Source organism: Nyctereutes procyonoides, unplaced genomic scaffold (assembly GCF_905146905.1).
Source record: "Nyctereutes procyonoides isolate TBG_1078 unplaced genomic scaffold, NYPRO_anot_genome, whole genome shotgun sequence".
Lineage (NCBI taxonomy): Eukaryota > Metazoa > Chordata > Mammalia > Carnivora > Canidae > Nyctereutes > Nyctereutes procyonoides.
In genome coordinates, this window is record NW_026575046.1 from 50,085,258 (window position 1) to 50,099,812 (window position 14,555).

The 14,555-nt window shown below is 41.2% G+C and overlaps 1 long non-coding RNA gene across 1 annotated transcript; it reads right to left on the reverse strand.

The window, feature by feature from the left end:
• Nucleotides 1-3,479: 3,479 nt before the first annotated feature.
• Nucleotides 3,480-14,045, reverse strand: LOC129509911 (uncharacterized). Its single transcript, XR_008664434.1, has 3 exons — nucleotides 13,968-14,045; nucleotides 8,517-8,632; nucleotides 3,480-4,495 (listed from the first exon to the last, which is right to left on the reverse strand). It is a non-coding gene; the product is annotated as an uncharacterized LOC129509911 (long non-coding RNA).
• Nucleotides 14,046-14,555: the final 510 nt, after the last annotated feature.

A 14,555-nucleotide genomic window follows, 5' to 3' on the forward strand; every position in this document is an offset into this window, starting at 1 on the left:
CACTGGGCAAGGTTAAATTCAGACCTGAGTACAGGACTAGCACACAGCGTGGCTCAGTCCAGGCTCTTGATAACTGGCCACCATTTTGGGTGGGAAGTAATCACAGCTGGCCTGCCTCAGGCAGATTCCAACTAGGATGAACAAGAGACACTGGTTTGGGAAAGAAACTCTTGTTAAAACAAATAAGCAGCCAATCAAAGTGTCAAGAACTCTCAGATACTGTTGTGTCTTCATTCAGGCTTGAATCATAAAGCTGCCTTTCTATCTGGTGTCATGACTTAATTAATCCCTTTCATTTGGTCTACCATCCTTTCTTTTGGTTCTTGAAACACAGAATGGATTCTAGGCCCAAACTCATTTTGGAACTAGGGAAGAAGTTGTAGGGCTGGGAGAGGGTGGAACATATGGAAACAGATGTCAAAGGGATCTTTATCCCCTATGTGGTCTTTGACAACGTTGCACGCTCTCATCCCACCCATTCCAGCTTCTTCCTGCCTCCATCTGCTCTAATCAAGCTGCCTTTGTTCTGTCAGTGCAGACATTGGGCCAATACCACTGAGAAATCTCCCATCTTTCACCAATAGACCTTAAAGCATTCTATGCACACCCATCACTAACCTGTAGGCAGTCTGCAGGGCAAGGGCTTTAGCACCAGTTCTGAGCCTGGGCAGGTACAGGAACCTGAGTTAAATAGCAAAAGTTCAGAGGGGCAATCAGGATGGCCTCTCAAGACAACTACACAAATAAGCCTTCACAACAAAAGCTGGTTGACCTGACTTAACCAAGAAAGCCTGTATCAACCTCCCAAGAAACCTACCAGGACATCCGAAATATATGTCTTTGGAAGCATGCACCATCTCTGTGTCCCCTTTCCTGCTAGCAATCTCTCCTCTGGCTCCAGTGAGAGAGCTTAGCTGAACTTCAGTTGTGAATAAGGAGGAGAAACATTTGTAAATTGTAAATTGACCTTGCACCTAAGTCTGGGGTATCATTAAGGAAATCAGGATGCGCAGACTGAAAAAGAAAGGAGATATTTTAAAACTGTCCAATGAGAAAGTGGGAGGCAGTGCATCTTCTGTGGTTTGTTCAAAAGAATGGGGACCCATCCGCAGAGGCTTTCTCTGTGTGGGCTGGTGAATCTGGCGGATGGCACGGGTGTGTGGGTGGTGAAAACACTTGACACAAAATGGTGGCTGGCAGCAGCGTAAGATGACACAACCCTTTTTGGAAATCAGTTTGCCGGGTTTAAAGAAAAATGTAAATGGTTGGACAAGAGATATGTGAATATTCTAAAAATTGTGAAGGTACCCACGAAGGGCAGAAATGTCTTTAGAAATGGTCCATTCCCTCCATCCTCATAATGGGATTGGAGACTTTCTTTCCTCTCTCCCTCCCTCTCCAGGGTTGTGAACCTTAGGCCTCTGATAGGGTCCCAGGAAGTCCTGTAAATATCCCCTACCATGTCCTGATGGAATGAAAGTTCCATACAAACTATTGTTATTAGGTGTGTTCTCTCTGTAGCTTTTCAAAATAAAGTAAAATAACACAGGCTTAACTTTGAAACAAACCCAGCCCTCCTCTTCACTCTCAATCTGACTTGTGTGTCTGCATTTAATTAATTGGGCTTGTTGCTGATAGATCATCTGATTTGCACAAACAATTAAGTGCAATTACTTGGGTACACCCATAATGGCTCCTAATCTATTATGCTTGGCAAACTTAGCCAAACAGAACTAGAGATGCTGTTTCCAAATCTGGTTCTTCCATGTCTGCTACACTCACTCTTGGTAATAAAAGTGCAAAGCAGGCCTGATTTACATGTTCAGCCTTTACTAGCATTCAGATATTTCATCATATCCTCCAGTGCTGTATGCCCTTGGTTAGAGAAACCCTAAAACTGCCTTCCATTCAATTCCAATTCAATTCATTTCAGCATCTATACAGGGCACCTTTGAAGATCATGCTTTGTTTCAAAGCCCCTTCCTCCACATTCACTGTGTGCTGAGCACTCTGCGAGATGTATCAAACTCATCTTCTTGCCGTAGCTTGATCACTTCTGCATATTTATTACACAGGAAATAATCTTCTGCTCTATGGTCTTTTGAAATGAATATATAGACACTTCTGAAATCAAATCTCTTGTTTAATTTTACATACTCTGCTCACCTTTCCAATGAATTCCTTGCCATTTTGTTGGAGTTTGAGAGAGGCATAAAGAATAAAAGAGTCTGGCTCCCCAGAGATAATGCCTATCTGACCTGTGCCAGGGAAACTGGTCTTGCCCACATGTGCAGTGACTAGATTAGGGTTCAGGGTGCAACAGTGAACTTGGGAGAGGGAGTTGGGAATCTAGATCTCTGGGCCATTGTCCAGAACATTGGGAGAGGAGGAGTAATTTGTAGAGTTCCTTTTGCAATGTTGCAGCAGATGTCAGCATCAAAGATCTACATTTGTAGGAAGCAGATAAAAAGGACCAAAGGGGAGGTGGTTGCCCTCAGGGAAAAAGGGAACTTCCATGTCTCCATCATCTTAGGGGAGGGAGTCTTGGAACAAGAGATAAAAGCCTTCATTTTAAGAAGAATTAATGGAGTTCAGACTCAGACATATGGAGGCAGCTGCGGATGACCCTATCTACTGGGGATCACTGCATCCAGCCTGTTAGGGTGGTGGCCCTTCCTCCTCTTCCTCCTCCCCTGGGGGACCTGTCCACATTTAGTACAAAGCACCTGTGCTCCAGTTGACCTACCTCATCCAGTAACTGTGGGACTCTAAGCAAGTCACTTATCTTCTGCTGGGTCTCAGCTGCATCATCCATAAAATGGGTAACTCTGCTACATGTACTTTCCAAAGCCCTTGATATCTCCACATCTCCCAGTTGTGGTCACATTGCCCCATTTTATTTTTCATTTGAATTTTTTAAAAGATTTATTTATTTGTTTGTTTGTTTGTTTGTTTGAAAGAAAGAGAGATGGGGGATAGGGAAGAGGGAGAGAATCTCCAGCAGACTCCCCACTGAACACAGAGCCTGACATGAGGCTCGATCCCAGGACCCTGAGATCATGACTTGAGCTGAAACCAAGAGTCAGATGCCTAACTTACTGAGCCACCCAGCTACCCTATTTTTTATTAGAATTTATTCAACTTCAATATTTTTATGTTTTTAAGTTATTACAAATTTTATAATTTCACAAATAATACCTACATGTGTTTTCCATATTTAAAAAAATGCAGATAAGGCTAAAGTCTCCTTTGATCACTTTTTTTTTCTTTAAAGATTTTATTTCTTTATTCATGAGAGACACAGAGAGAGAGAGAGACAGAGAAACAGGCAGAGGGAGAAGCAGGATCCCTGCAGGGAGCCCCATGTGGGACTTGATCCTGGGACCCCAGGATCACGCCCTGGGCCAAAGGCAGGTGCTAAACCACTGAGTCACCCAGGGATCCCCTCCTTTGATCACTGTTATTAATTTGTGGGTGTCTTTTCAGTCCTTTTGCACATGTTAAATATAAACAAGTTTATTATTTAAGGTATCATTGGTATCAAATGGCACATATTCTGCAAGATGTTTTATGTTTCTTCATCATGTCCTGGAGAGCTTTCCCAGGCAGTAACTTTGTTTATCTCATTCTCTTCAAAAACTGCTGAGAATTTTACAGCATGATTATACCATGGCTTTTTGATTCTTGCAAGTGGGCATTTAGATTGTTTTCCACTGATTTGGATGGTGTCACGAAGAAGACACCTGTTAGTATGTCAAGATGGGGAAACTCTATCCCCTCCACAAGACTGTGAGTTTATTTCCAGAAATTGTGTTTCAATGACATTTATTTCCCTGACAGGCACTTTATCTGGAGACTGGCACTTGGGCTGAACTCAGTGTTCATTGACTATATATAACAAAATTAGTTTAGGTCCTTGGGAAGACCAGATGGTCCTGCCCTTAGGAAGCATGCAGTTTAAGACCGAAAAAAGTAATATTGTGTCAAACATCTTTGAATCCTTAGAATAAACAAAGGAGATAAAGACATCAAATGATTCATTTGCTCATAGAACAGATCCTTATTAAGTTAAGGCAGGTATAGGCAGTGGGATCTGGAGATAAGTAAGGGGAAGGCCCTGTGCTTACGGTTTGATGACGAGAACCATAAGGAGGCAAAGTATGTAGACAGATATCTTCAAGAAAGGACAGAGCAATGTGGGAAGTTCCCTCAGAGAAATAGAAGCAAACTTGCAAAGAGCCTTTAAGTCAAGTTAGAAGCTGGTGGCGAGAACAATGAATGAAGATATGGAGGGCTGGAAGAGAGATTCCAGAAAAGAAGAAAATGATTCCAGTAAGCATTTCTCCAATTTGGCCATGCACAAGTGGGGTTTATTCCACTGCTTATTCTGACTCCATGAGGCTGGGGGCCTAGAGTCTGTATTTCTATGAGCTCCCAGGTGAGGATATGCCGCTGGTCACGTTGGAAAGTCCCAGGCATATTTGGAGGCCTTAGGCTACAAGAAAAAAATGGTAGGAATTCAGCATTAAAACTATGATCAAATTCCAGAGGGTCTTAAACATCAGCATGACCTGATAACATTGCTTGTTTTGAGCATTTCCTTACAGTTTAGCACAGAGGTGTGACTTGTTTACAATGACAACAACCAGGAATGTTTCCCTAGCTATTATTATGCCCAGGCACTTTCCTCAGTGCTAGCAATACAGCTGTGACCCAGACAGAACAAAATCCTTGCTCTTGTAGAGATGACATTCCAGCGAGGCGGGAAAGCAAAGAACAATGAAAATAATAAATAAGTGAATGATACAGGATTAGGTGGTGATCAATGTCATGGAAGAATAGGGTGAGGAAAAGGGGATGAATTTCATTTGATATCAGATTGATCAAGGAAGGCCTCAGGGATTGGCATAAAGATATGAGTGAGATAAAAGGGTTAACTATATGGATGGGGTGAAGAGCATTGAAGGCAGAGGGAACAGCCAGTGCAAAAGCCCTGAAATTTTATAGATAAGTTAAAGCACAAAGAGGTTAGGTAATTTACCCAAGACTTCCCACCTAAGATGAAAAACCAGGTCTAACTCAGGTTCATGATCTTAGCCACTGTTCTGCTGCCTTTCTTAGTCTAGCAACATATGGTTTGTGGTGTTACTGATGAGCCCCTGGCAATTAAAAAGGCTGTCACTCTTTTGTCAGTCACTGATCACTTCATCACTGAACAATAAGTGAGTCCCCCTGCCTACACTGCATGGGTTAGGGGATTGAGGGGGAGGCATGCATAGCCAGGATGGGTGTAAAAGGACCCTGCCTCACCTGGACCAGCTCTCACCCTTCACTAAACTAGAAAATTCTCCTTCTTGGTTCTTACCTGGGCTTCCTCACCATCTATCTATGTAACCATGGGTAAGTTAATTAACCACTCTGAACCTCAGTTTCCTTATCTACAAATAGAGATACTTCACAGATCTGCCAGAAAGGTTAGATAAGAAAATGTATATAATAATAATAGCTACTATTTATTGGCCAGTTGCCATGTTCCAGGCACTGCACGAAGCACAAAATGTATATTCTCTCAGTTCTTAGAACAACCATGTGACTAAGTACTGTTAGTAATATCCCATTTTGATAACAATGGAACTGAGGCTCAGAGAAAAGTGATTTGTCCAAGGTCAGCAGTTAAGAAGTAATGAACCTTAGAGGGGAACCCAGGAAGATCTACCTCTATGGCCCATGTTCTTAACCATTCATGCCGCCTCACTGGCTCCGTGCTCTGCTGTTATGATCATACAGCTAAGAAATGCATGAAACTTCAACCTTCTTGCAGAATAATCCTCACTAGTTCTAGAAATATATTTCTAAGTCTTCTCCTAGCCAATTTATACCTGAGGATTTAAGCGTAAAGAATGTGGTAAAGAGGGCAGCCTCGGTGGCTCAGCGGTTTAGCACCGCCTTCAGCCCAGGGCATGATCCTGGAGACCCCGGATCAAGTCTCACGTTGGGCTCCCTGCATGGAGCCTGCTTCTCCCTCTGCCTGTGTCTCTGCCTCTCCCTCTCTCTGTGTCTCTCATGAATAAATAAATAAAATCTTTAAAATAAATAAATTTTAAAAAAGAATGTGGTAAAGAGAGAGAACATATCTTCTAGTGGGGGAAAACAGCTAATAAACATTCTAACTAAATAAACAAATAAATTAAGATAAGCCTGGAGCATCTTAACATGCCAGAAAGTAAGAAAAGTTCAAAGATTGATGGGGGCACATCAAAAGAACCTAGACATGAGCTTTTTTAAATGAGCCCCCACTGGCCTGATCTGGGTCAATTATAATATCAAAATGAATAATAATAATGGATTACAATACATTGAATGAAATCCGTGAGTTCATAATGATTTAAACAAACACATATACGTAAATATGAAAACAGAAAAGGAAGCTTTTCCTTGCAGCAGAATACAACTAATAGGGGGTGCCTGGTGGCTCACTCAGTTGAGCATCTGCTTGGCTCAGGTCATGATCCTGGACAAGACAAGAAGACAGTCTTGTGCCCATCTAGGGACAGGGGAAGTGTTTCAGGCAGAAGCAGCAGCAAGTGCAAATACACCAGAACAGGAACACACTTGGTTTTAGACAAAAAGGCCAGTGTGGCTGGAAGAGAGTGAATAAGAGGAAGGGCGTTAAAGGATAAAGTTGTTCAGCTGAGCCAAATGACGTTCTGTGACTTGAGGCTAATCATCAAAGGGGATACAGCTTCTCCTGGTTCCCTTAATACCGCTTCCTGGAAACCCAACATCATGCTATAAGAAAGCCCCCAAGAGCAGCCCATGGGAAGATCTACAGGAAGAAGGACAGAGCCTTAGCCTACAGCTGTGCCAGCTCCCAGTTGATACTGGCATCCAAGTGGCTTGGAAGTAGATGGCTCAGCCTCAGTGCAGCACCCCAGCTAACCCTGCGTGGAGCAAAAACTACCTCTAACTGTAGGACTCATGAGCAAAAATTGATTGCAGTTGTTTGAAGCTACAACTTATTGAGGTGCCTTGGATGCACAAGAGGAGATAAATGATACAGACAGATGTGTGCAGAGGTCACCCTGCTAGGAAGCGGTGGAGAGAAGATGTCAACCCAGTCCCATAGTTTCCAGCTGCACTGAAAGTCAACTACCCCATCCTGACCACGTCCCAACAGGGCAATGCTGGGCAAACCTCCATGCACGGGAGAGCATCTAGCACAAGCTAGGACAACTAGAAAGTACAAATGCTACTATTAAAGCTCCTTCAGGCTCTGCTGTGATGTGTAAACACACCTTCCTTTATCCATCTTGAAAGTTAAACTTACTGCAGATTTGGGGGCTCTTCAGTCAATCTCAGGCTTTATAAGAATCGTTTGAAAAAAAAATAAGAATCGTTTGAGGAGCTTGTGAAACTGCAAATCCAGATCCTCCCTAATTTTCCCATCCCCAGATTTTGGGGTCAAATCTGAAGGCTGCAGTTATAAAAAATTTTTCAACTTCATTGAGATGTAACTGAAGTACACGAAATAGCACATATTCAAAATGTACAGTTTGATCAGTTTTGACATATGTGTACACCCGTGAATCTATCCCCATTATCAGAATTACAAGCATTTCCTAGGCCATCAAAGATCACTTTGTGCCCATTGTAATCCAGCCTTCCTTCCATGCTCTCACTAGGCAACCACTGATGGGTTTTCTGTCACTGTAGATTAGTTTGCGTTTTTCAAAAAAAAGAAAAGAAAAAGGCTACTTTATTTTGAATCATACAGCATGTACTCTTTCTTGTCTGGCTTCTTTCACTCACTATAATTTTAAGATTCATCCATATGGTTCATGTATCAATAGTTCATTTCATTCTGTTGCTGATTAATAATACTCAATTGTATAAATATGCCACAGAATGTCATCAGCTGGTGGACATTTGGGTTGTTTCCAATTTGAGGCTATTACAAATAAAACTGCTGTGAACTTGGGTATGCTTCGCTGTTGAATGAGTGTGATGTTTAATCACAAGTCATGTTTCATCTTTTGAAAAATTGCAAAACCATTTTTGCTAAGTGGTACCATCTTACACCCCCAACAGCAGAGTATGAGAGTTCTGGCTGGCTCACAATTCCACCAACACTCAGTAGGGTCAGTTTTAAACATTTTAGCCAGTGGTGTGCTACAGCCAGCTTGTACCAGCTTGTGGGAATCAATGTATGCATCAATTCCCAACTCTGGGTTAGTGACATCTTCTCGTTGGTAGCTTAAAATTGACCATGGTGGGGGTACTTACGTCATAAAAATCAGCAAGCACTCCTAATCAGACCTCCTGCACTCCAGCCCTAGCCAGAGCTAGTTGTTAAACATTTACCAGCACACCACTGATTTTAGCCATTCTAGTGGGGATCCAGTGGTATCTCACTGTAATTTCACTTTCACGTCCCTGATGATTTCTATCTCATATCTTCTTTTGAGAACAATCTGTTCAAATCTTTTGCCCATTTTCTCATTGAGTTGTCTTCTTACCATTGAGCTGTCAGAGTTCTTTTTATTCTGAATTCATATCCCTTTTCTGACACGTATGTTGAAACGTTTCCTCTCACTCCCTCTGTGACTTGCCTTTGTACTTTCTTCATCACATCCTTCAAGGAACAAAAGGTTCTTATTTTAATCAAAGTTTAACTTTTTTTTTTATGGTTTGTACTTGCTGGATTCTAACTAAGGAAACTTTGCCTACCTCATGGTGTCCTTCAGAAGTTCTATAATTTCAAGTTTTACATTTGTTCTGTAATGTATTTTGAATAATTTTTTAATGTATGGTGTGGGTTAAGTGTCAGTGCTCACTTTTCCCACACGTGGACATCTAGCACCATTTGTTGAAAATATTTTTCTTCCCTTACAAAATTGCCTTGGCATCCGTGTCAAAACAATTGACCAAAGACATGTGGGTCTATTTATGGACTCTCTAATCTGTTCCATTGATCTATATGCTTGTATTTTGATTAATACCAAAACTATCTTGATTTCTGTCACTTTATAAGAAGCCTTGAAAGCAAATAGGATAAATTATCCAACTTTTCTTGAAAAATTGTTTCTGCTATTCTACACCCTTTGTGTTTCCTTTTTTTAAAATTTTTTATTTTTTTATTTTATTTTTATTTTTTTATTGGAGTTCAATTTGCCAACATATAGCATAACATCCAGTGCTCATCCCATCAAGTGCCCCCCTCAGTGCCCCTCACCCAGTCACCCCCACCCCCCGCCCACCTCCCTTTCCACCACCCCTTGTTCGTTTCCCAGAGTTAGGAGTTTCTCATGTTCTGTCTCCCTTTCTGATATTTCCCAGTCATTTCACCCTTTGTGTTTCCACATAAATGTTAGAATCCATTTGTCAATTTTCAATAAAAAAACTTTGCAAATTTTTATTGGGATTGCATAGTCCACTTTAGGGAAAAGTGCTGTCTTCATAATATTGAGTCTTACAGACCGTAAACATGACATTTTTCCATTTATTTAAGATTTTCTTAATTTTTCCCAGCAATACTTTGTAGTTTTCAGTGCAGAAGTCCTAAATGTCTTATGTTAGATTTCTTCAGTATTTTTTGTTGCTACTTATACACAGGATTGCATCCTTAATTTCATTAATGTTTGAGGCTAGTATATGAACCTCAAATTATATACAATTAACTTTTGAATATTAATCTTATATGATGCAACACTGCCAAATTCACTTATTAATTCTCATAGTTGTATTTTAGCCTCCCTTGGATTTTTCTCTATAAATTATAGCACCTACAAGCAGGGATAGTTATTTTTTTCCCTCCTGAGTTTTATTCCTTTTAATTTCTTTTTCTTGCCTTATTGCAATGGCTAGAGCTGCTAGAATAATGTTGAATATAAGTGATAAAGGCAGATATCTCTGCCTTGCTCCAGAGCTCAAGGAAACAAAAAACTCAATCTGTCATCATTAAGTATTATGTTAGCTGTAGATTTTTTTTTTTTTGTAGATGGTTTTTAGCAGTTTGAGGAAGTTCCCTACTATTTCTAGTTTACTATGAGGTTTTATCTGGAATGGGTGAGGTTTTTTCCAAATGCTTTACCTGAATCTACTGAAATAATTTTATGGTTTTTCTCTTTTATTTCATTACTTTGCAGAATTACATTTAAAGATTGATTTTCAAATATAATTCATTTTGGGGACTCTACTTGGTCATGATATATTATCATTTTTATATGTTATTGGATTTAATTTGCTGTGATTATGTTAGAGATATTGGCATCTGTATTTATGAGGAATATTGAGTTGTAATTTTCTTTCTTTTTTTAATAATGTCTTTGTCAGGTTTTAGTGTTAAGGATACACTGGACTCACAAAACAGTCAAGCAATGATCCTTCTTTAGACTTTAAAAATATTTGTGTAATATTGGTGCTATTTCTTCTTTAAATGTCCAATAGACTTCAACAGTGAAACCATTTGGACCTGATGTCTTTTTAGAAAAAATTTTAATAACAAATTCAAAGTCTTAAATAGACGTGGATATCTAGATTTTCTATTTCTTGTGTTAATTTTTGTTAGTTTTTTTTATTTCTTTTTTTTTAAGATTTTATTTATTTGACAGAGAGAAAGAGAAAGAGAGCACAAGCAGGGGAGAGCAGGAGAGGCAGAAGCAGCCTCCTCACTGAGCAGGGAGCAGGACACAGGGCTCAGTTCCAGGACCCTAGGATCATGACCTGAACTGAAGGCACCAGGTGCCCCAGTTTTATTTTTCAAAACATTTATCTATTTAATCAAATTGATCAAATTTATTAGCATAAAGCTGTTCATAGTATTTTCTTATTATCCTTTTAATGCCTATGGGACCTATGATGATAATCCCTTTTTCATTTCTAATATTGATAATTGACATACTTTTTCTTCTCTGGATTAGTATAGTTGGAGATTTGTCAGATGTGTTGACTATTTTTAGAGAACAAAACTTAGACTTTGCTAATTTTTTGTATCATCTCTCCGACTTGTATTTCATCATATTCTGCTTTTATTATATTTCTTTCTTTAGATTTACTTTTAGTTTACTCTTTTCTTTATTCCTATTTTCTTAAGATAGAAGCTTAGGTCATTGACTTTAGATATTTGTTTCTAATATAAGCATGTGAAGCTGTAACTTTTCCTCTAAGTACTGCTTTAGCTGCGTTGCACAAAATCTAATATATCATATTTTTGTTGTATTTCAGTTAAAAATATTTTCTAGGGATCCCTGGGTGGCTCGGCGGTTTAGCACCTGCCTTCGGCCCAGGGCGTGATCCTGGAGTCCTGGGATCCAGTCCCACATCAGGCTCCCTGCATGGAGCCTGCTTCTCCTTCTGCCTATGTCTCTGCCTCTCTGTCTCTCTGTGTCTCTCATGAATAAATAAATAAAATATTTAAAAATAAAATAAAGTAAAAAAATAAAAATATTTTCTAATTTGCCTCGTGAGTCTGCCTTCAGTCCGTGAATTACTTAGCAATATGTTGTTTAATTTCCAGATATTTGGAGTTTTCCCAGAAATTATATTATTATTGGTTTCTCATTTAAAATTCCATTGTGGTCAGAAAGCACTTTTTATGGTTTTGAAGCCTTTAAATTTATTGAGACTTGTTTTATGGCCCAAGATGTGGTCTATCTTGACAAATGTACCATGAGTACTCAACTAGTTGGATGATGACTTAATCTCTCTGATCTTAGTTTCCTCATCTCTAAACGGGGAACAACAGCAATAGTACTTACCTTAAATGGATTGTTACGAATATTAAAATAGGCAAAGTGAAAAATACTAAGCATAGTAGCAAGCACATAGTGCACATTCAATAAATGCTAAATCATTGTTATCATTACTGTTCTTATTAAAAGGTCAAAACTTGGGATCCCTGGGTGGCGCAGTGGTTTGGCGCCTGCCTTTGGCCCAGGGCACGATTCTGGAGACCCCGGATCGAATCCCACGTCTGGCTCCCGGTGCATGAAGCCTGCTTCTCCCTCTGCCTGTGTCTCTGCCTCTCTCTCTCTCTCTCTCTCTCTCTCTCTCTCTCTTTCTCTCTCTCTCTCTGTGTGACTATCATAAAATAAATAAAAATTAAAAAAAAAAAAGAATTTCTTCAAAAAAAAAAAAAAGTCAAAACTCTACTGAAGGTTGGTTTGGTTTTATTGCCAGGGTATCCTTAGGGTTCCCCAGTAAAATAGCTTCTCTGGCCCCAGTGTGCTCCCACTGCATTTGAACAAATCAAAAATCCCTCCCCGTGGTCCTTGAGGCCCTATGTGTCCAGGACCCTACCTACCATTTCACTGCCTGCCTCTCTCTTCTCCCTCATGCTCACACTCCCCAGCCACACTGATCTGCTACCCAGCCCTAAACACCAGAGCTGGAAACGATCCCACCCCAGGCCTCCGCATGTGCTGTTCCCTTCACATGTGCTGCCTAGAGCCTATTGTTCTCACAGTCTCACCTGGCTAATGCCTGCTCCTCCTTCCTATCTGTCTTATTCAACTCAGGCTGCTATAACATAACACTAAGTACATATACTGTAGACTAGGTGACTCCTGAACAACAGAGATTTATTTCTTACAGTTCTGAAGGCCAGAAGGCTAAGATCAAGAGGCTGGCAGTTTCAATGTTTGGCCCATTCTTAATTCATAGATGGCCATCTTAACATTCTTTCCTCGCAAGGCAGAAGGGACAAGGTAGCTCCCTGGGGTCTCTTTTATAAGGGTATTAATCCCTAGTCACCATCCAGAGGCCACTTCCAAATGCCAGCATATAAGGCATTAGATTTCAGCACATGATTTTTGAGGGAAAATAAACACTCAATCTGTGACAACATCCTAGCTTATACGTAGCCCTCTCTGACTGCACAATCTATATTCGGTCTACTTATTATTCTCTTATAACACCACGGTTTTTTCTTCAAGGCATTTAGCAGAGTATATATATATATATATATATATATATATATATATATATATATACACGAGCTGCCCCTCTAGCCAGTAAGCTCCAAGAGAACAGGACCTCAGCTGTCTGCTCATCCAAGGTCTAGCACTGTGCCTGAAAAGGACAGTAGTCATGTTCCATAAACATCTGTTGAATGAATGATAGCTCTAAATGCCAGAAATGTGACCCAGGACAAATCACTTTATTTGTTTATTGTCTTCATCTGGAGAATGGGTGCCATCATTCCTCCCTCAAAGTATTACTGAGAAAAAGAGTTTTGTATATGCTCAGTACAAGCTTTAAAAGACATTGAGAGACACACTCAAATAAGTAAAGCACCATATGTTAGACAAATGCCCATTGTCACTGGATTATAAGAGTGAAAAACTGGTAGCAATCAGAAAGATCATCCACAGAGAGCTGATGAATAAATCACAGCGCTTTCACACACCAGAGCACTTCACAGCTGCTAGAACTGACCTAGCTCCCACCGTGGAAAGCTATGCTAAAGGGAAACGAAGTGGAAGAGTGACCTACAGCTTTCAAAAAATACATGTCTTCTAGAACAGGAGACTTGCAGCATTATTGGTTGATGCTGAGATTGGAAATGGGGAGAGATTCACTTTTTCACTTCAAGCTGGTTTGAAATTTTTACCATGGGCACTCACCCTTTATAAATAATGAATTCATTACTGTGGACACCCTGGTGGTGAACAGTGGGTGAACAGGAGCAGAGCAGAGCTCCTCCTCTCTGTCTGGGTGCTCCGTGCTGAGTCTGCTTCCAGTTCGTTTGGACAGCACCCCTCTGGCCCCAGAGCTGAGTGCCAGCATGTCACTCAATACACATACACCCGCCCTCAGTTCCAGTCCTGTCCCCATGCCTTCCCTAGACCACTGCTTCGCAGCCTGCCTGCTTTGAGAAAACAAAACAAACAAACAAACAAACGCAGTCCTTTCGGGGCAATGAGGGTAGCAGAGGCTGGCGGCTGGCAGCTGGGAGCATGATTTCCTACCTCGAGCTCTCTGATGCCCTCTGGGAAGATTCTACAGACAGGCCGGCTGCAGCCGGTGCCATGGTGCCAGGCCCAAGGATCCAGCAATAAATCATTAGCAGATTGGCCCACAGATCACTTCCGTTTAGGGGGCATTGCCTGGCACTTCCCAGGAGGAAGAGATTTATCAGCACTTGGCCTGCTGCCTTGCTCTCACGCAATCACAGGCTTCCAGCAGGTGGGACAGAGTGCTTCCTCCTCCTCAGATGCAGGGCTGTGCCGGAGGAGGCCCAAGAGAACCAGAGAAAGGGCCATGGGCTCAGGAGACACAGTGAGAAAGCTTAGTCAGCAGAGTCCCCGGTCATATTCCACAGGGGCTCCAGAGGAAAGAGCAAGTCAGCCCTCTGGTCCTGACTGCGTGGACTCCGGACAGCCCCCAAGGCCCTTCCACGCCCTCCGCTCAGCAGAGAGCAGGCCTGCCCATCATTTCCCCCATAACCAAAGGTTGGCCCCACTTTGATCTCTATTCTCCCCTTGCAGTGCTCACACTGGGAAGGCGCCTTCGAGAAGCTATCCCAGGGCAATTTTCCACCTTTGAAGTCCCCGGAA